Source organism: Pseudophryne corroboree, unplaced genomic scaffold (assembly GCF_028390025.1).
Source record: "Pseudophryne corroboree isolate aPseCor3 unplaced genomic scaffold, aPseCor3.hap2 scaffold_1441, whole genome shotgun sequence".
Lineage (NCBI taxonomy): Eukaryota > Metazoa > Chordata > Amphibia > Anura > Myobatrachidae > Pseudophryne > Pseudophryne corroboree.
In genome coordinates, this window is record NW_026968070.1 from 37,324 (window position 1) to 57,507 (window position 20,184).

A 20,184-nucleotide genomic window follows, 5' to 3' on the forward strand; every position below is an offset into this window, starting at 1 on the left:
ATGGGAAAGTACCAATGTGTTTCTTCATTGGTTGATGGAAGAAACATCTTACAAAAACTCTCCACATTATTGACTTTTTAAAATGTTTCTAGGAATCGTTCTAGATGAATGCTTATTAGCCTTTGTCAGTATGGACTTTTGCAAAGTGTTGCTGTGGTGCAATCAGTTACTGCGTAAGGCTATTAACCAAAAGGTTGGTGGTTCAATCCCACCCAGGGACGTAATTGACCTTGTTATCAGATTTTGGTGATCTTTATGTAGACAAGTCAAAATTTCGAAAACCCCTGTTATGGTGTAGGGTACCTGGCCTTCTCTGATGTAATCAGAGTTAGATTTGATTCAGTGATTTTATAAAAACAGCTAGGAAGCACAATTTAGCAGTGGGTTGCAGAGAAAAAGAAATATGCTGGCAAAAAAATCCAATTGAGTGATTAAATAGCTCTTCATTTTCTGGCTTTATTTTTATGCTAACAAATTTGTTCTCTGAAAAGTGTCCACAAAGCCAAGTATCTGATTAACATCTTTGTAGGGATGGTTTTTCACCTATTACTAAATTAAACTTGCTTCATTGGAAAGGCAGCAAGGTGCATCCTCATTTCAATATCTACTGAAATAATACAGGTTGACACCAGGAAACATTAACGCCACTGCATCCTTGCTGCTTTCTCATGTGGAAGTCTGTTTAATGTGAAAACAAGGTGATATCTAATTAGCACACAGGTAAGGAATTAAGAAAATCTTTATTTAAGGGTGAAGATGTTTCTCACAAAATCGTTGCCCCAATGCATCATTGAAATTCAAGCTGGAAAGATGATTTTAATATATCATTTGTACATTTTGTATTGCTCTTCTGGTGACAATGTAGTTTGTTTTTGTCAATTACCATTTTAATAATCGGGTAAAGAAAATTAATTGGATTTTTGAAAGAAAACAATACTGTCAATATACTATTAAAACAAATTAAAATGGTAAAAGTTATTGTACTTTAAGTAAAAATAAAAGAGCAAAAATATCAATCCCAGTTTTGGATTACTTTAATTAACAAAAAAAAATGCATATAGCAGAGGATAGTTTCAATCTGCCTACCTCTGGGTTATGGACCCAGCATGCTTCCATTACAGTACTCTGCTGCACATGTAAGTGCAAGAGATCCTGAAGCACTCACTCATCATGGGAAAGTACCAATGTGTTTCTTCATTGGTTGATGGAAGAAACATCTTACAAAAACTCTCCACATTATTGACTTTTTAAAATGTTTCTAGGAATCGTTCTAGATGAATGCTTATTAGCCTTTGTCAGTATGGACTTTTGCAAAGTGTTGCTGTGGCGCAATCAGTTACTGTGTAAGGCTAATAACCAAAAGGTTGGTGGTTCAATCCCACCCAGGGACGTAATTGACCTTGTTATCAGATTTTGGTGATCTTTATGTAGACAAGTCAAAATTTCAAACCCCCTCTTATGGTGTAGGGTACCTGGCCTTCTCTGATGTAATCAGAGTTAGATTTGATTCAGTGATTTTATAAAAACAGCTAGGAAGCACAATTTAGCAGTGGTTTGCAGAGAAAAAGAAATATGCTGGCAAAAAAATCCAATTGAGTGATTAAACAGCTCTTCATTTTCTGGCTTTATTTTTATGCTAACAAATTTGTTCTCTGAAAAGTGTCCACAAAGCCAAGTATCTGATTAACATCTTTGTAGGGATGGTTTTTCACCTATTACTAAATTAAACTTGCTTCATTGCAAAGGCAGCAAGATGCATCCTCATTTCAATATCTACTGAATTAATACAGGTTGACACCAGGAAACATTAACGCCACTGCATCCTTGCTGCTTTCTCATGTGGAAGTCTGTTTAATGTGAAAACAAGGTGATATCTAATTAGCACACAGGTAAGGAATTAAGAAAATCTTTATTTAAGGGTGAAGATGTTTCTCACAAAATCGTTGCCCCAATGCATCATTGAAATTCAAGCTGGAAAGATGATTTTAATATATCACTTGTACATTTTGTATTGCTCTTCTGGTGACAATGTAGTTTGTTTTTTTCAATTACCATTTTAATAATAGGGTAAAGAAAATTAAGTGGATTTTTGAAAGAAAACAATACTGTCAATATACTATTAAAACAAATTAAAATGGTAAAAGTTATTGTACTTTAAGTAAAAATAAAAGAGCAAAAATATCAATCCCAGTTTTGGATTACTTTAATTAACAAAAAAAAATGCATATAGCAGAGGATAGTTTCAATCTGCCTACCTCTGGGTTAAGGGGCCCAGCATGCTTCCATTGCAGTACTCTGCTGCACATGTAAGTGCAAGAGAACCTGAAGCACTCACTCATCATGGGAAAGTACCAATGCGTTTCTTCATTGGTTGATGGAAGAAACATCTTACAAAAACTCTCCAGATTATTGACTTTTTAAAGTTTTCTAGGAAACGTTCTAGATGAATGCTTATTAGCCTTTGTCAGTATGTACTTTTGCAAAGTGTCTATGTGGTGCAATCGGTTAGTGTGTTTGGTTATTAACCAAAGGGTTGGTGGTTCAATCCCACCCAGGGATGTTATTGACCTTGTCATCAGATTTTGGTGATCTTTAAGTAGACAAGTCAAAATTTCAAACCCCCTCTTATGGTGTAGGGTACCTGGCCTACTCTGATGTAATCAGAGTTAGATTTGATTAAGTGATTTTATCCAAAAACAGCTAGGAAGCACAATTTAGCAGTGGTTTGCAGAGAAAATGAAATATGCTGGCAGAAAAATCCAATTGAGTGATTAAACAGCTCTTCATTTTCTGGCTTTATTTTTATGCTAACTAATTTGTTCTCTGAAAAGTGTCCACAAAGCCAAGTATCGGATTAACATCTTTGTAGGGATGGTTTTTCACCTATTACTAAATTAAACTTGCTTCATTGGAAAGGCAGCAAGATGCATCCTCATTTCAATATCTACTGAAATAATACAGGTTGACACCAGGAAACATTAACGCCACTGCATCCTTGCTGCTTTCTCATGTGGAAGTCTGTTTAATGTGAAAACAAGGTGATATCTAATTAGCACACAGGTAAGGAATTAAGAAAATCTTTATTTAAGGGTAAGATGTTTCTCACAAAATCGTTGCCCCAATGCATCATTGAAATTCAAGCTGGAAAGATGATTTTAATATATCATTTGTACATTTTGTATTGCTCTTCTGGTGACAATGTAGTTTGTTTTTGTCAATTACCATTTTAATAATCGGGTAAAGAAAATTAATTGGATTTTTGAAAGAAAACAATACTGTCAATATACTATTAAAACAAATTAAAATGGTAAAAGTTATTGTACTTTAAGTAAAAATAAAAGAGCAAAAATATCAATCCCAGTTTTGGATTACTTTAATTAACAAAAAAAAATGCATATAGCAGAGGATAGTTTCAATCTGCCTACCTCTGGGTTATGGACCCAGCATGCTTCCATTACAGTACTCTGCTGCACATGTAAGTGCAAGAGATCCTGAAGCACTCACTCATCATGGGAAAGTACCAATGTGTTTCTTCATTGGTTGATGGAAGAAACATCTTACAAAAACTCTCCACATTATTGACTTTTTAAAATGTTTCTAGGAATCGTTCTAGATGAATGCTTATTAGCCTTTGTCAGTATGGACTTTTGCAAAGTGTTGCTGTGGCGCAATCAGTTACTGTGTAAGGCTATTAACCAAAAGGTTGGTGGTTCAATCCCACCCAGGGACGTAATTGACCTTGTTATCAGATTTTGGTGATCTTTATGTAGACAAGTCAAAATTTCAAACCCCCTCTTATGGTGTAGGGTACCTGGCCTTCTCTGATGTAATCAGAGTTAGATTTGATTCAGTGATTTTATAAAAACAGCTAGGAAGCACAATTTAGCAGTGGGTTGCAGAGAAAAAGAAATATGCTGGCAAAAAAATCCAATTGAGTGATTAAACAGCTCTTCATTTTCTGGCTTTATTTTTATGCTAACAAATTTGTTCTCTGAAAAGTGTCCACAAAGCCAAGTTTCTGATTAACACCTTTGTAGGGATGGTTTTTCACCTATTACTAAATTAAACTTGCTTCATTGGAAAGGCAGCAAGATGCATCCTCATTTGAATATCTACTGAAATAATACAGGTTGACACCAGGAAACATTAACGCCACTGCATCCTTGCTGCTTTCTCATGTGGAAGTCTGTTTAATGTGAAAACAAGGTGATATCTAATTAGCACACAGGTAAGGAATTAAGAAAATCTTTATTTAAGGGTGAAGATGTTTCTCACAAAATCGTTGCCCCAATGCATCATTGAAATTCAAGCTGGAAAGATGATTTTAATATATCACTTGTACATTTTGTATTGCTCTTCTGGTGACAATGTAGTTTGTTTTTGTCAATTACCATTTTAATAATCGGGTAAAGAAAATTAAGTGGATTTTTGAAAGAAAACAATACTGTCAATATACTATTAAAACAAATGAAAATGGTAAAAGTTATTGTACTTTAAGTAAAAATAAAAGAGCAAAAATATCAATCCCAGTTTTGGATTACTTTAATTAACAAAAAAAAACGCATATAGCAGAGGATAGTTTCAATCTGCCTACCTCTGGGCTATGGACCCAGCATGCTTCCATTACAGTACTCTGCTGCACATGTAATTGCAAGAGATCCTGAAGTACTCACTCATCATGGGAAAGTACCAATGTGTTTCTTCATTGGTTGATGGAAGAAACATCTTACAAAAACTCTCCAGATTATTGACTACTTAAAGTTTTTCTAGGAAACGTTCTAGATGAATGCTTATTAGCCTTTGTCAGTATGTACTTTTGCAAAGTGTCGCTGTGGCGCAATCAGTTAGTGTGTACGGCTATTAACCAAAAGGTTGGTGGTTCAATCCCACCCAGGGATGTAATTGACCTTGTTATCAGATTTTGGTGATCTTTAAGTAGACAAGTCAAAATTTCAAAAACCCCTGTTATGGTGTAGGGTACCTGGCCTTCTCTGATGTAATCAGAGTTAGATTTGATTCAGTGATTTTATAAAAACAGCTAGGAAGCACAATTTAGCAGTGGTTTGCAGAGAAAAAGAAATATGCTGGCAAAAAAATCCAATTGAGTGATTAAACAGCTCTTCATTTTCTGGCTTTATTTTTATGCTAACAAATTTGTTCTCTGAAAAGTGTCCACAAAGCCAAGTATCTGATTAACATCTTTGTAGGGATGGTTTTTCACCTATTACTAAATTAAACTTGCTTCATTGGAAAGGCAGCAAGATGCATCCTCATTTCAATATCTACTGAAATAATACAGGTTGACACCAGGAAACATTAACGCCACTGCATCCTTGCTGCTTTCTCATGTGGAAGTCTGTTTAATGTGAAAACAAGGTGATATCTAATTAGCACACAGGTAAGGAATTAAGAAAATCTTTATTTAAGGGTGAAGATGTTTCTCACAAAATCGTTGCCCCAATGCATCATTGAAATTCAAGCTGGAAAGATGATTTTAATATATCACTTGTACATTTTGTATTGCTCTTCTGGTGACAATGTAGTTTGTTTTTTTCAATTACCATTTTAATAATAGGGTAAAGAAAATTAAGTGGATTTTTGAAAGAAAACAATACTGTCAATATACTATTAAAACAAATTAAAATGGTAAAAGTTATTGTACTTTAAGTAAAAATAAAAGAGCAAAAATATCAATCCCAGTTTTGGATTACTTTAATTAACAAAAAAAAATGCATATAGCAGAGGATAGTTTCAATCTGCCTACCTCTGGGTTAAGGGGCCCAGCATGCTTCCATTGCAGTACTCTGCTGCACATGTAAGTGCAAGAGAACCTGAAGCACTCACTCATCATGGGAAAGTACCAATGCGTTTCTTCATTGGTTGATGGAAGAAACATCTTACAAAAACTCTCCAGATTATTGACTTTTTAAAGTTTTCTAGGAAACGTTCTAGATGAATGCTTATTAGCCTTTGTCAGTATGTACTTTTGCAAAGTGTCTATGTGGTGCAATCGGTTAGTGTGTTTGGTTATTAACCAAAGGGTTGGTGGTTCAATCCCACCCAGGGATGTTATTGACCTTGTCATCAGATTTTGGTGATCTTTATGTAGACAAGTCAAAATTTCAAACCCCCCTGTTATGGTGTAGGGTACCTGGCCTTCTCTGATGTAATCAGAGTTAGATTTGATTCAGTGATTTTATAAAAACAGCTAGGAAGCACAATTTAGCAGTGGTTTGCAGAGAAAAAGAAATATGCTGGCAAAAAAATCCAATTGAGTGATTAAACAGCTCTTCATTTTCTGGCTTTATTTTTATGCTAACAAATTTGTTCTCTGAAAAGTGTCCACAAAGCCAAGTATCTGATTAACATCTTTGTAGGGATGGTTTTTCACCTATTACTAAATTAAACTTGCTTCATTGGAAAGGCAGCAAGATGCATCCTCATTTCAATATCTACTGAAATAATACAGGTTGACACCAGGAAACATTAACGCCACTGCATCCTTGCTGCTTTCTCATGTGGAAGTCTGTTTAATGTGAAAACAAGGTGATATCTAATTAGCACACAGGTAAGGAATTAAGAAAATCTTTATTTAAGGGTGAAGATGTTTCTCACAAAATCGTTGCCCCAATGCATCATTGAAATTCAAGCTGGAAAGATGATTTTAATATATCACTTGTACATTTTGTATTGCTCTTCTGGTGACAATGTAGTTTGTTTTTTTCAATTACCATTTTAATAATAGGGTAAAGAAAATTAAGTGGATTTTTGAAAGAAAACAATACTGTCAATATACTATTAAAACAAATTAAAATGGTAAAAGTTATTGTACTTTAAGTAAAAATAAAAGAGCAAAAATATCAATCCCAGTTTTGGATTACTTTAATTAACAAAAAAAAATGCATATAGCAGAGGATAGTTTCAATCTGCCTACCTCTGGGTTAAGGGGCCCAGCATGCTTCCATTGCAGTACTCTGCTGCACATGTAAGTGCAAGAGAACCTGAAGCACTCACTCATCATGGGAAAGTACCAATGCGTTTCTTCATTGGTTGATGGAAGAAACATCTTACAAAAACTCTCCAGATTATTGACTTTTTAAAGTTTTCTAGGAAACGTTCTAGATGAATGCTTATTAGCCTTTGTCAGTATGTACTTTTGCAAAGTGTCTATGTGGTGCAATCGGTTAGTGTGTTTGGTTATTAACCAAAGGGTTGGTGGTTCAATCCCACCCAGGGATGTTATTGACCTTGTCATCAGATTTTGGTGATCTTTAAGTAGACAAGTCAAAATTTCAAACCCCCTCTTATGGTGTAGGGTACCTGGCCTACTCTGATGTAATCAGAGTTAGATTTGATTAAGTGATTTTATCAAAAAACAGCTAGGAAGCACAATTTAGCAGTGGTTTGCAGAGAAAATGAAATATGCTGGCAGAAAAATCCAATTGAGTGATTAAACAGCTCTTCATTTTCTGGCTTTATTTTTATGCTAACTAATTTGTTCTCTGAAAAGTGTCCACAAAGCCAAGTATCGGATTAACATCTTTGTAGGGATGGTTTTTCACCTATTACTAAATTAAACTTGCTTCATTGGAAAGGCAGCAAGATGCATCCTCATTTCAATATCTACTGAAATAATACAGGTTGACACCAGGAAACATTAACGCCACTGCATCCTTGCTGCTTTCTCATGTGGAAGTCTGTTTAATGTGAAAACAAGGTGATATCTAATTAGCACACAGGTAAGGAATTAAGAAAATCTTTATTTAAGGGTAAGATGTTTCTCACAAAATCGTTGCCCCAATGCATCATTGAAATTCAAGCTGGAAAGATGATTTTAATATATCATTTGTACATTTTGTATTGCTCTTCTGGTGACAATGTAGTTTGTTTTTGTCAATTACCATTTTAATAATCGGGTAAAGAAAATTAATTGGATTTTTGAAAGAAAACAATACTGTCAATATACTATTAAAACAAATTAAAATGGTAAAAGTTATTGTACTTTAAGTAAAAATAAAAGAGCAAAAATATCAATCCCAGTTTTGGATTACTTTAATTAACAAAAAAAAATGCATATAGCAGAGGATAGTTTCAATCTGCCTACCTCTGGGTTATGGACCCAGCATGCTTCCATTACAGTACTCTGCTGCACATGTAAGTGCAAGAGATCCTGAAGCACTCACTCATCATGGGAAAGTACCAATGTGTTTCTTCATTGGTTGATGGAAGAAACATCTTACAAAAACTCTCCACATTATTGACTTTTTAAAATGTTTCTAGGAATCGTTCTAGATGAATGCTTATTAGCCTTTGTCAGTATGGACTTTTGCAAAGTGTTGCTGTGGCGCAATCAGTTACTGTGTAAGGCTATTAACCAAAAGGTTGGTGGTTCAATCCCACCCAGGGACGTAATTGACCTTGTTATCAGATTTTGGTGATCTTTATGTAGACAAGTCAAAATTTCAAACCCCCTCTTATGGTGTAGGGTACCTGGCCTTCTCTGATGTAATCAGAGTTAGATTTGATTCAGTGATTTTATAAAAACAGCTAGGAAGCACAATTTAGCAGTGGGTTGCAGAGAAAAAGAAATATGCTGGCAAAAAAATCCAATTGAGTGATTAAACAGCTCTTCATTTTCTGGCTTTATTTTTATGCTAACAAATTTGTTCTCTGAAAAGTGTCCACAAAGCCAAGTTTCTGATTAACACCTTTGTAGGGATGGTTTTTCACCTATTACTAAATTAAACTTGCTTCATTGGAAAGGCAGCAAGATGCATCCTCATTTGAATATCTACTGAAATAATACAGGTTGACACCAGGAAACATTAACGCCACTGCATCCTTGCTGCTTTCTCATGTGGAAGTCTGTTTAATGTGAAAACAAGGTGATATCTAATTAGCACACAGGTAAGGAATTAAGAAAATCTTTATTTAAGGGTGAAGATGTTTCTCACAAAATCGTTGCCCCAATGCATCATTGAAATTCAAGCTGGAAAGATGATTTTAATATATCACTTGTACATTTTGTATTGCTCTTCTGGTGACAATGTAGTTTGTTTTTGTCAATTACCATTTTAATAATCGGGTAAAGAAAATTAAGTGGATTTTTGAAAGAAAACAATACTGTCAATATACTATTAAAACAAATGAAAATGGTAAAAGTTATTGTACTTTAAGTAAAAATAAAAGAGCAAAAATATCAATCCCAGTTTTGGATTACTTTAATTAACAAAAAAAAACGCATATAGCAGAGGATAGTTTCAATCTGCCTACCTCTGGGCTATGGACCCAGCATGCTTCCATTACAGTACTCTGCTGCACATGTAATTGCAAGAGATCCTGAAGTACTCACTCATCATGGGAAAGTACCAATGTGTTTCTTCATTGGTTGATGGAAGAAACATCTTACAAAAACTCTCCAGATTATTGACTACTTAAAGTTTTTCTAGGAAACGTTCTAGATGAATGCTTATTAGCCTTTGTCAGTATGTACTTTTGCAAAGTGTCGCTGTGGCGCAATCAGTTAGTGTGTACGGCTATTAACCAAAAGGTTGGTGGTTCAATCCCACCCAGGGATGTAATTGACCTTGTTATCAGATTTTGGTGATCTTTAAGTAGACAAGTCAAAATTTCAAAAACCCCTGTTATGGTGTAGGGTACCTGGCCTTCTCTGATGTAATCAGAGTTAGATTTGATTCAGTGATTTTATAAAAACAGCTAGGAAGCACAATTTAGCAGTGGTTTGCAGAGAAAAAGAAATATGCTGGCAAAAAAATCCAATTGAGTGATTAAACAGCTCTTCATTTTCTGGCTTTATTTTTATGCTAACAAATTTGTTCTCTGAAAAGTGTCCACAAAGCCAAGTATCTGATTAACATCTTTGTAGGGATGGTTTTTCACCTATTACTAAATTAAACTTGCTTCATTGGAAAGGCAGCAAGATGCATCCTCATTTCAATATCTACTGAAATAATACAGGTTGACACCAGGAAACATTAACGCCACTGCATCCTTGCTGCTTTCTCATGTGGAAGTCTGTTTAATGTGAAAACAAGGTGATATCTAATTAGCACACAGGTAAGGAATTAAGAAAATCTTTATTTAAGGGTGAAGATGTTTCTCACAAAATCGTTGCCCCAATGCATCATTGAAATTCAAGCTGGAAAGATGATTTTAATATATCACTTGTACATTTTGTATTGCTCTTCTGGTGACAATATAGTTTGTTTTTGTCAATTACCATTTTAATAATAGGGTAAAGAAAATTAAGTGGATTTTTGAAAGAAAACAATACTGTCAATATACTATTAAAACAAATTAAAATGGTAAAAGTTATTGTACTTTAAGTAAAAATAAAAGAGCAAAAATATCAATCCCAGTTTTGGATTACTTTAATTAACAAAAAAAAAATGCATATAGCAGAGGATAGTTTCAATCTGCCTACCTCTGGGTTAAGGGGCCCAGCATGCTTCCATTGCAGTACTCTGCTGCACATGTAAGTGCAAGAGATCCTGAAGCACTCACTCATCATGGGAAAGTACCAATGCGTTTCTTCATTGGTTGATGGAAGAAACATCTTACAAAAACTCTCCAGATTATTGACTTTTTAAAGTTTTCTAGGAAACGTTCTAGATGAATGCTTATTAGCCTTTGTCAGTATGTACTTTTGCAAAGTGTCTCTGTGGTGCAATCGGTTAGTGTGTTTGGTTATTAACCAAAGGGTTGGTGGTTCAATCCCACCCAGGGATGTTATTGACCTTGTCATCAGATTTTGGTGATCTTTAAGTAGACAAGTCAAAATTTCAAACCCCCTCTTATGGTGTAGGGTACCTGGCCTACTCTGATGTAATCAGAGTTAGATTTGATTAAGTGATTTTATCAAAAAACAGCTAGGAAGCACAATTTAGCAGTGGTTTGCAGAGAAAATGAAATATGCTGGCAGAAAAATCCAATTGAGTGATTAAACAGCTCTTCATTTTCTGGCTTTATTTTTATGCTAACTAATTTGTTCTCTAAAAAGTGTCCACAAAGCCAAGTATCGGATTAACATCTTTGTAGGGATGGTTTTTCACCTATTACTAAATTAAACTTGCTTCATTGGAAAGGCAGCAAGATGCATCCTCATTTCAATATCTACTGAAATAATACAGGTTGACACCAGGAAACATTAACGCCACTGCATCCTTGCTGCTTTCTCATGTGGAAGTCTGTTTAATGTGAAAACAAGGTGATATCTAATTAGCACACAGGTAAGGAATTAAGAAAATCTTTATTTAAGGGTAAGATGTTTCTCACAAAATCGTTGCCCCAATGCATCATTGAAATTCAAGCTGGAAAGATGATTTTAATATATCACTTGTACATTTTGTATTGCTCTTCTGGTGACAATGTAGTTTGTTTTTGTCAATTACCATTTTAATAATCGGGTAAAGAAAATTAAGTGGATTTTTGAAAGAAAACAATACTGTCAATATACTATTAAAACAAATTAAAATGGTAAAAGTTATTGTACTTTAAGTAAAAATAAAAGAGCAAAAATATCAATACCAGTTTTGGATTACTTTAATTAACAAAAAAAAAATGCATATAGCAGAGGATTGTTTCAATCTGCCTACCTCTGGGTTATGGACCCAGCATGCTTCCATTACAGTCCTCTGCTGCACATGTAAGTGCAAGAGATCCTGAAGCACTCACTCATCATGGGAAAGTACCAATGTGTTTCTTCATTGGTTGATGGAAGAAACATCTTACAAAAACTCTCCACATTATTGACTTTTTAAAATGTTTCTAGGAATCGTTCTAGATGAATGCTTATTAGCCTTTGTCAGTATGGACTTTTGCAAAGTGTTGCTGTGGCGCAATCAGTTACTGTGTAAGGCTATTAACCAAAAGGTTGGTGGTTCCATCCCACCCAGGGATGTAATTGACCTTGTTATCAGATTTTGGTGATCTTTATGTAGACAAGTCAAAATTTCGAAAACCCCTGTTATGGTGTAGGGCAGGCCTGGCCAACCTGTGGCTCTCCAGCTGTTGTAAAACTACAAGTCCCATCATGCCTTGCCACAGTTTTGCTCTTAGGGAATGCTAAAACTATGGCAGGGCATGCTGGGATGTGTAGTTTCACAACATCTGGAGAGCCACAGGTTGGCCAGGCCTGGTGTAGGGTAACTGGCCTTCTCTGATGTAATCAGAGTTAGATTTGATTCAGTGATTTTATAAAAACAGCTAGGAAGCACAATTTAGCAGTGGGTTGCAGAGAAAAAGAAATATGCTGGCAAAAAAATCCAATTGAGTGATTAAATAGCTCTTCATTTTCTGGCTTTATTTTTATGCTAACAAATTTGTTCTCTGAAAAGTGTCCACAAAGCCAAGTATCTGATTAACATCTTTGTAGGGATGGTTTTTCACCTATTACTAAATTAAACTTGCTTCATTGGAAAGGCAGCAAGATGCATCCTCATTTCAATATCTACTGAAATAATACAGGTTGACACCAGGAAACATTAACGCCACTGCATCCTTGCTGCTTTCTCATGTGGAAGTCTGTTTAATGTGAAAACAAGGTGATATCTAATTAGCACACAGGTAAGGAATTAAGAAAATCTTTATTTAAGGGTGAAGATGTTTCTCACAAAATCGTTGCCCCAATGCATCATTGAAATTCAAGCTGGAAAGATGATTTTAATATATCATTTGTACATTTTGTATTGCTCTTCTGGTGACAATGTAGTTTGTTTTTGTCAATTACCATTTTAATAATCGGGTAAAGAAAATTAATTGGATTTTTGAAAGAAAACAATACTGTCAATATACTATTAAAACAAATTAAAATGGTAAAAGTTATTGTACTTTAAGTAAAAATAAAAGAGCAAAAATATCAATCCCAGTTTTGGATTACTTTAATTAACAAAAAAAAAATGCATATAGCAGAGGATAGTTTCAATCTGCCTACCTCTGGGTTATGGACCAAGCATGCTTCCATTACAGTACTCTGCTGCACATGTAAGTGCAAGAGATCCTGAAGCACTCACTCATCATGGGAAAGTACCAATGTGTTTCTTCATTGGTTGATGGAAGAAACATCTTACAAAAACTCTCCACATTATTGACTTTTTAAAATGTTTCTAGGAATCGTTCTAGATGAATGCTTATTAGCCTTTGTCAGTATGGACTTTCGCAAAGTGTTGCTGTGGCGCAATCAGTTACTGTGTAAGACTATTAACCAAAAGGTTGGTGGTTCAATCCCACCCAGGGACGTAATTGACCTTGTTATCAGATTTTGGTGATCTTTATGTAGACAAGTCAAAATTTCAAACCCCCTCTTATGGTGTAGGGTACCTGGCCTTCTCTGATGTAATCAGAGTTAGATTTGATTCAGTGATTTTATAAAAACAGCTAGGAAGCACAATTTAGCAGTGGGTTGCAGAGAAAAAGAAATATGCTGGCAAAAAAATCCAATTGAGTGATTAAACAGCTCTTCATTTTCTGGCTTTATTTTTATGCTAACAAATTTGTTCTCTGAAAAGTGTCCACAAAGCCAAGTTTCTGATTAACACCTTTGTAGGGATGGTTTTTCACCTATTACTAAATTAAACTTGCTTCATTGGAAAGGCAGCAAGATGCATCCTCATTTGAATATCTACTGAAATAATACAGGTTGACACCAGGAAACATTAACGCCACTGCATCCTTGCTGCTTTCTCATGTGGAAGTCTGTTTAATGTGAAAACAAGGTGATATCTAATTAGCACACAGGTAAGGAATTAAGAAAATCTTTATTTAAGGGTGAAGATGTTTCTCACAAAATCGTTGCCCCAATGCATCATTGAAATTCAAGCTGGAAAGATGATTTTAATATAACACTTGTACATTTTGTATTGCTCTTCTGGTGACAATGTAGTTTGTTTTTGTCAATTACCATTTTAATAATCGGGTAAAGAAAATTAAGTGGATTTTTGAAAGAAAACAATACTGTCAATATACTATTAAAACAAATGAAAATGGTAAAAGTTATTGTACTTTAAGTAAAAATAAAAGAGCAAAAATATCAATCCCAGTTTTGGATTACTTTAATTAACAAAAAAAAAACGCATATAGCAGAGGATAGTTTCAATCTGCCTACCTCTGGGCTATGGACCCAGCATGCTTCCATTACAGTACTCTGCTGCACATGTAATTGCAAGAGATCCTGAAGTACTTACTCATCATGGGAAAGTACCAATGTGTTTCTTCATTGGTTGATGGAAGAAACATCTTACAAAAACTCTCCAGATTATTGACTATTTAAAGTTTTTCTAGGAAACGTTCTAGATGAATGCTTATTAGCCTTTGTCAGTATGTACTTTTGCAAAGTGTCGCTGTGGCGCAATCAGTTAGTGTGTACGGCTATTAACCAAAAGGTTGGTGGTTCAATCCCACCCAGGGATGTAATTGACCTTGTTATCAGATTTTGGTGATCTTTAAGTAGACAAGTCAAAATTTCAAAAACCCCTGTTATGGTGTAGGGTACCTGGCCTTCTCTGATGTAATCAGAGTTAGATTTGATTCAGTGATTTTATAAAAACAGCTAGGAAGCACAATTTAGCAGTGGTTTGCAGAGAAAAAGAAATATGCTGGCAAAAAAATCCAATTGAGTGATTAAACAGCTCTTCATTTTCTGGCTTTATTTTTATGCTAACAAATTTGTTCTCTGAAAAGTGTCCACAAAGCCAAGTATCTGATTAACATCTTTGTAGGGATGGTTTTTCACCTATTACTAAATTAAACTTGCTTCATTGGAAAGGCAGCAAGATGCATCCTCATTTCAATATCTACTGAAATAATACAGGTTGACACCAGGAAACATTAACGCCACTGCATCCTTGCTGCTTTCTCATGTGGAAGTCTGTTTAATGTGAAAACAAGGTGATATCTAATTAGCACACAGGTAAGGAATTAAGAAAATCTTTATTTAAGGGTGAAGATGTTTCTCACAAAATCGTTGCCCCAATGCATCATTGAAATTCAAGCTGGAAAGATGATTTTAATATATCACTTGTACATTTTGTATTGCTCTTCTGGTGACAATGTAGTTTGTTTTTGTCAATTACCATTTTAATAATAGGGTAAAGAAAATTAAGTGGATTTTTGAAAGAAAACAATACTGTCAATATACTATTAAAACAAATTAAAATGGTAAAAGTTATTGTACTTTAAGTAAAAATAAAAGAGCAAAAATATCAATCCCAGTTTTGGATTACTTTAATTAACAAAAAAAAAATGCATATAGCAGAGGATAGTTTCAATCTGCCTACCTCTGGGTTAAGGGGCCCAGCATGCTTCCATTGCAGTACTCTGCTGCACATGTAAGTGCAAGAGATCCTGAAGCACTCACTCATCATGGGAAAGTACCAATGCGTTTCTTCATTGGTTGATGGAAGAAACATCTTACAAAAACTCTCCAGATTATTGACTTTTTAAAGTTTTCTAGGAAACGTTCTAGATGAATGCTTATTAGCCTTTGTCAGTATGTACTTTTGCAAAGTGTCTCTGTGGTGTAATCGGTTAGTGTGTTTGGTTATTAACCAAAGGGTTGGTGGTTCAATCCCACCCAGGGATGTTATTGACCTTGTCATCAGATTTTGGTGATCTTTAAGTAGACAAGTCAAAATTTCAAACCCCCTCTTATGGTGTAGGGTACCTGGCCTACTCTGATGTAATCAGAGTTAGATTTGATTAAGTGATTTTATCAAAAAACAGCTAGGAAGCACAATTTAGCAGTGGTTTGCAGAGAAAATGAAATATGCTGGCAGAAAAATCCAATTGAGTGATTAAACAGCTCTTCATTTTCTGGCTTTATTTTTATGCTAACTAATTTGTTCTCTGAAAAGTGTCCACAAAGCCAAGTATCGGATTAACATCTTTGTAGGGATGGTTTTTCACCTATTACTAAATTAAACTTGCTTCATTGGAAAGGCAGCAAGATGCATCCTCATTTCAATATCTACTGAAATAATACAGGTTGACACCAGGAAACATTAACGCCACTGCATCCTTGCTGCTTTCTCATGTGGAAGTCTGTTTAATGTGAAAACAAGGTGATATCTAATTAGCACACAGGTAAGGAATTAAGAAAATCTTTATTTAAGGGTAAGATGTTTCTCACAAAATCGTTGCCCCAATGCATCATTGAAATTCAAGCTGGAAAGATGATTTTAATATATCACTTGTACATTTTGTATTGCTCTTCTGGTGACAATGTAGTTTGTTTTTGTCAATTACCATTTTAATAATCGGGTAAAGAAAATTAAGTGGATTTTTGAAAGAAAACAATACTGTCTATATACTATTAAAACAAATTAAAAAGGTAAAAGTTATTGTACTTTAAGTAAAATAAAAAGAGCAAAAATATCAATCCCAGTTTTGGATTACTTTAATTAACAAAAAAAATGCATATAGCAGAGGATAATTTCAATCTGCCTACCTCTGGGTTATGGACCCAGCATGCTTCCATTACAGTACTCTGCTGCACATGTAAGTGCAAGAGATCCTGAAGCACTCACTCATCATGGGAAAGTACCAATGTGTTTCTTCATTGGTTGATGGAAGAAACATCTTACAAAAACTCTCCAGATTATTGACTATTTAAAGTTTTTCTAGGAAACGTTCTAGATGAATGCTTATTAGCCTTTGTCAGTATGTACTTTCACAAAGTGTCGCTGTAGCGCAATCAGTTAGTGTGTACGGCTATTAACCAAAAAGTTGGTGGTTCAATCCCACCCAGGGACGTAATTGACCTTGTGATCAGATTTTGGTGATATTTAAGTAGACAAGTCAAAATTTCAAACCCTCTCTTATGGTGTAGGGTACCTGGCCTACTCTGATGTAATCAGTTAGATTTGATTAAGTGATTTTATGAAAAAAAACAGCTAGGAAGCACAATTTAGCAGTGGGTTGCAGAGAAAAAGAAATATGCTGGCAGAAAAATCCAATTGAGTGATTAAACAGCTCTTCATTTTCTGGCTTTATTTTTATGCTAACAAATTTGTTCTCTGAAAAGAGTCCACAAAGCCAAGTATCTGATTAACACCTTTGTAGGGATGGTTTTTCACCTATTACTAAATTAAACATGCTTCATTGGAAAGGCAGCAATATGCATCCTCATTTCAATATCTACTGAAATAATACAGGTTGACACCAGGAAACATTAACGCCACTGCATCCTTGCTGCTTTCTCATGTGGAAGTCTGTTTAATGTGAAAACAAGGTGATATCTAATTAGCACACAGGTAAGGAATTAAGAAAATCTTTATTTAAGGGTGAAGAGGTTTCTCACAAAATCGTTGCCCCAATGCATCATTGAAATTCAAGCTGGAAAGATGATTTTAATATATCACTTGTACATTTTGTATTGCTCTTCTGGTGACAATGTAGTTTGTTTTTGTCAATTACCATTTGAATAATAGGGTAAAGAAAATTAAGTGGATTTTTGAAAGAAAACAATACTGTCAATATACTATTAAAACAAATTAAAATAATAAAAGTTATTGTACTTTAAGTAAAAATAAAAGAGCAAAAATATCAATCCCAGTTTTGGATTACTTTAATTAACAAAAAAAAATGCATATAGCAGAGGATAGTTTCAATCTGCCTACCTCTGGGTTATGGGCCCAGCATGCTTCCATTGCAGTACTCTGCTGCACATGTAAGTGCAAGAGATCCTGAAGCACTCACTCATCATGGGAAAGTACCAATGTGTTTCTTCATTGGTTGATGGAAGAAACATCTTACAAAAACTCTCCAGATTATTGACTTTTTAAAGTTTTTCTAGGAAACGTTCTAGATGAATGCTTATTAGCCTTTGTCAGTATATACTTTTGCAATGTGTCTCTGTGGCGCAATCAGTTAGCGTGTTCGGTTATTAACCAAAAGGTTGGTGGTTCAATCCTACCCAGGGACGTAATTTACCTTGTTATCAGATTTTGGTGATCTTTAAGTAGACAAGTCAAAATTTCAAACCCCCTCTTATGGTGTAGGGTACCTGGCCTTCTCTGATGTAATCAGAGTTAGATTTGATTAAGTGATTTTATAAAAGAACAGCTAGGAAGCACAACTTAGCAGTGGGTTGCAGAGAAAAAGAAATACGCTTGCAGAAAAATCCAATTGAGTGATTAAACAGCTCTTCATTTTCTGGCTTTATTTTTATGCTAACAAATTTGTTCTCTGAAAAGTGTCCACAAAGCCAAGTATCTGATTAACACCTTTGTAGGGATGGTTTTTCACCTATTACTAAATTAAACTTGCTTCATTGGAAAGGCAGCAAGTGATGTCATCCAAGCAGTGGGTCAAAGTTGGCTTCATCCCTCGTCTGCTTATGAAAAGAGAAAAGGGATATGCAGGGCATGGCGGCCTTTTGCGACGCTTGGATGACCCCTAGTTCGCATTAAACACCCCCACCCTCCTTCGGTGTGGGGCTCATGTTGGCCATGCCCCAGCCCCTAAAGCATTCAAGCTGATTTCTTGCAGCAGCTGGGTACTGTAACAGCTCCAGAGCTGCTCTGTAAGGCAAGTAAAAGGGTGTGGGCCCTGCAGCACTACCTGTAGTTTGCATTGTGCATTGGAAGGCACAAAGTAAGCAGACGGGAGGTGAAGTCAGGATAGTGCACAAGGTTATAGAAGGGATGGGCTCAAGAAAAGAGAAGTGGAAACAGACAGCATACTAGGCTGGAGAGAGACCTGAGACAAAGAGATCTGAATTATTCGAGAGCCGTCCAGGGGAAACACAAATTATGCAGTCAAGTTTCCCACATTTGGGGAAATCGCAAGGGGCAGCACACCCAGAGTGCAATGGGTGAGCCTTGCCCTGGGAGAAGCACCTTCATGATCATAGTATCTCACCTGGCAGGTTAGTAGGAGTTGGGCTAGAGCTGGGGAGGGTCGCTGCTCGGGCACTACCTTTCAAGTGAAGGAGATCCAACTGAGGCAGCACAAGGGAACTCTCAAAAGAAGAACAAGGCTAGAGGAAGATCTGAGACAAAGAAATCTGACTTTTACCAGAGCTGACCAGAGGAAAGCACAAACACAGTCCACCACTACCACAAATAATGCAGTCGAGTTTCCCACATTTGGGGAAATCACAGGGGTCAGCATACCCAGAATGCAATGAATGAACCTCACCCTGGGAGAACAATCTTCATGACAATAGTATCTCCTATGCAAAATAAGTATGATTTGGGATAGGGCTGGGGAGGGCCGTTGCTCAGGCACATCTCTGTCAAGTAAAGGAGATTCAACTGAGGCAGCACAAGGGAACTCTCATCTGGGGACAACAACTGCAGGGAGAACACATATTTTCAGATGAACATGGGGTGGCAGAAGGCTGCCTAATACTGAAGCACCCCCAAACAACAAACCAAATGCAACAACTAGTGCAAGCATTCCTGGGGGATGGCCTGCAGCAGATGGATTTGAATATGGTGATGTCATCCAAGCAGTGGGTCAAAGTTGGCTTCAACCCTCGTCTGCATATGAAAAGAGAAAAGGAGCGTGCAGGGCATGGAGGCCTTTTGTGGTGCTTGGATGACCCCTAGTTCGCATTAAGCACCCCCACCCTCCTTCGGTGTGGGGCTCATGTTGGCCATTCCCCAGCCCCTGAAGCATTCAAGCTGATTTCTTGCAGCAGCTGGGCACTGTAACAGCTCCAGAGCTGCTCTGTAAAGCAAGTAAAAGGGTGTGGGCCCTGCAGCACTACCCGTAGTTTGCATTGTGCATTGGGAGGCACAAAGTAAGCAGACGGGAGGAGAAGTCAGGATAGTGCACAAGGGTATAGAAGGGAGGGGCTCAAGAAAAAAGAAGTGGAACCAGACAGCAAACTAGGCTGGAGAGAGACCTGAGACAAAGAGATCTGAATTACATGAGAGCCGACCAGGGAAAACTCAAATTATGCAGTCAAGTTTCCCACATTTGGGGAAATCGCAGGGGCAGCACACCCAGAGTGCAATGGGTGAGCCTTGCCCTGGGAGAAGCAACTTCATGATCATAGTATCTCACCTGGCAGGTAAGTAGGAGTTGGGCTAGAGCTGGGGAGGGTCGCTGCTCGGGCACCCCCCTGTCAAGTGAAGGAGATCCAACTGAGGCAGCACAAGGGAACTCTCGAAAGAAGACAAAGGCTAGAGGAAGATCTGAGACAAAGAAATCTGACTTTTA

The 20,184-nt window shown here is 36.2% G+C and overlaps 3 non-coding genes across 3 annotated transcripts; all 3 read right to left on the minus strand.

Annotated features, from left to right (window-relative positions):
• Nucleotides 1-18,727: 18,727 nt before the first annotated feature.
• On the minus strand, nucleotides 18,728-18,891 carry LOC134997511 (U1 spliceosomal RNA). Its single transcript, XR_010199991.1, has one exon. It is a non-coding gene; the product is annotated as a U1 spliceosomal RNA (small nuclear RNA).
• Nucleotides 18,892-19,042: 151 nt separating this feature from the next.
• Nucleotides 19,043-19,206, minus strand: LOC134997524 (U1 spliceosomal RNA). The gene has a single exon (XR_010200004.1). It is a non-coding gene; the product is annotated as a U1 spliceosomal RNA (small nuclear RNA).
• Nucleotides 19,207-19,880: 674 nt separating this feature from the next.
• On the minus strand, nucleotides 19,881-20,043 carry LOC134997520 (U1 spliceosomal RNA). Its single transcript, XR_010200000.1, has one exon. It is a non-coding gene; the product is annotated as a U1 spliceosomal RNA (small nuclear RNA).
• Nucleotides 20,044-20,184: the final 141 nt, after the last annotated feature.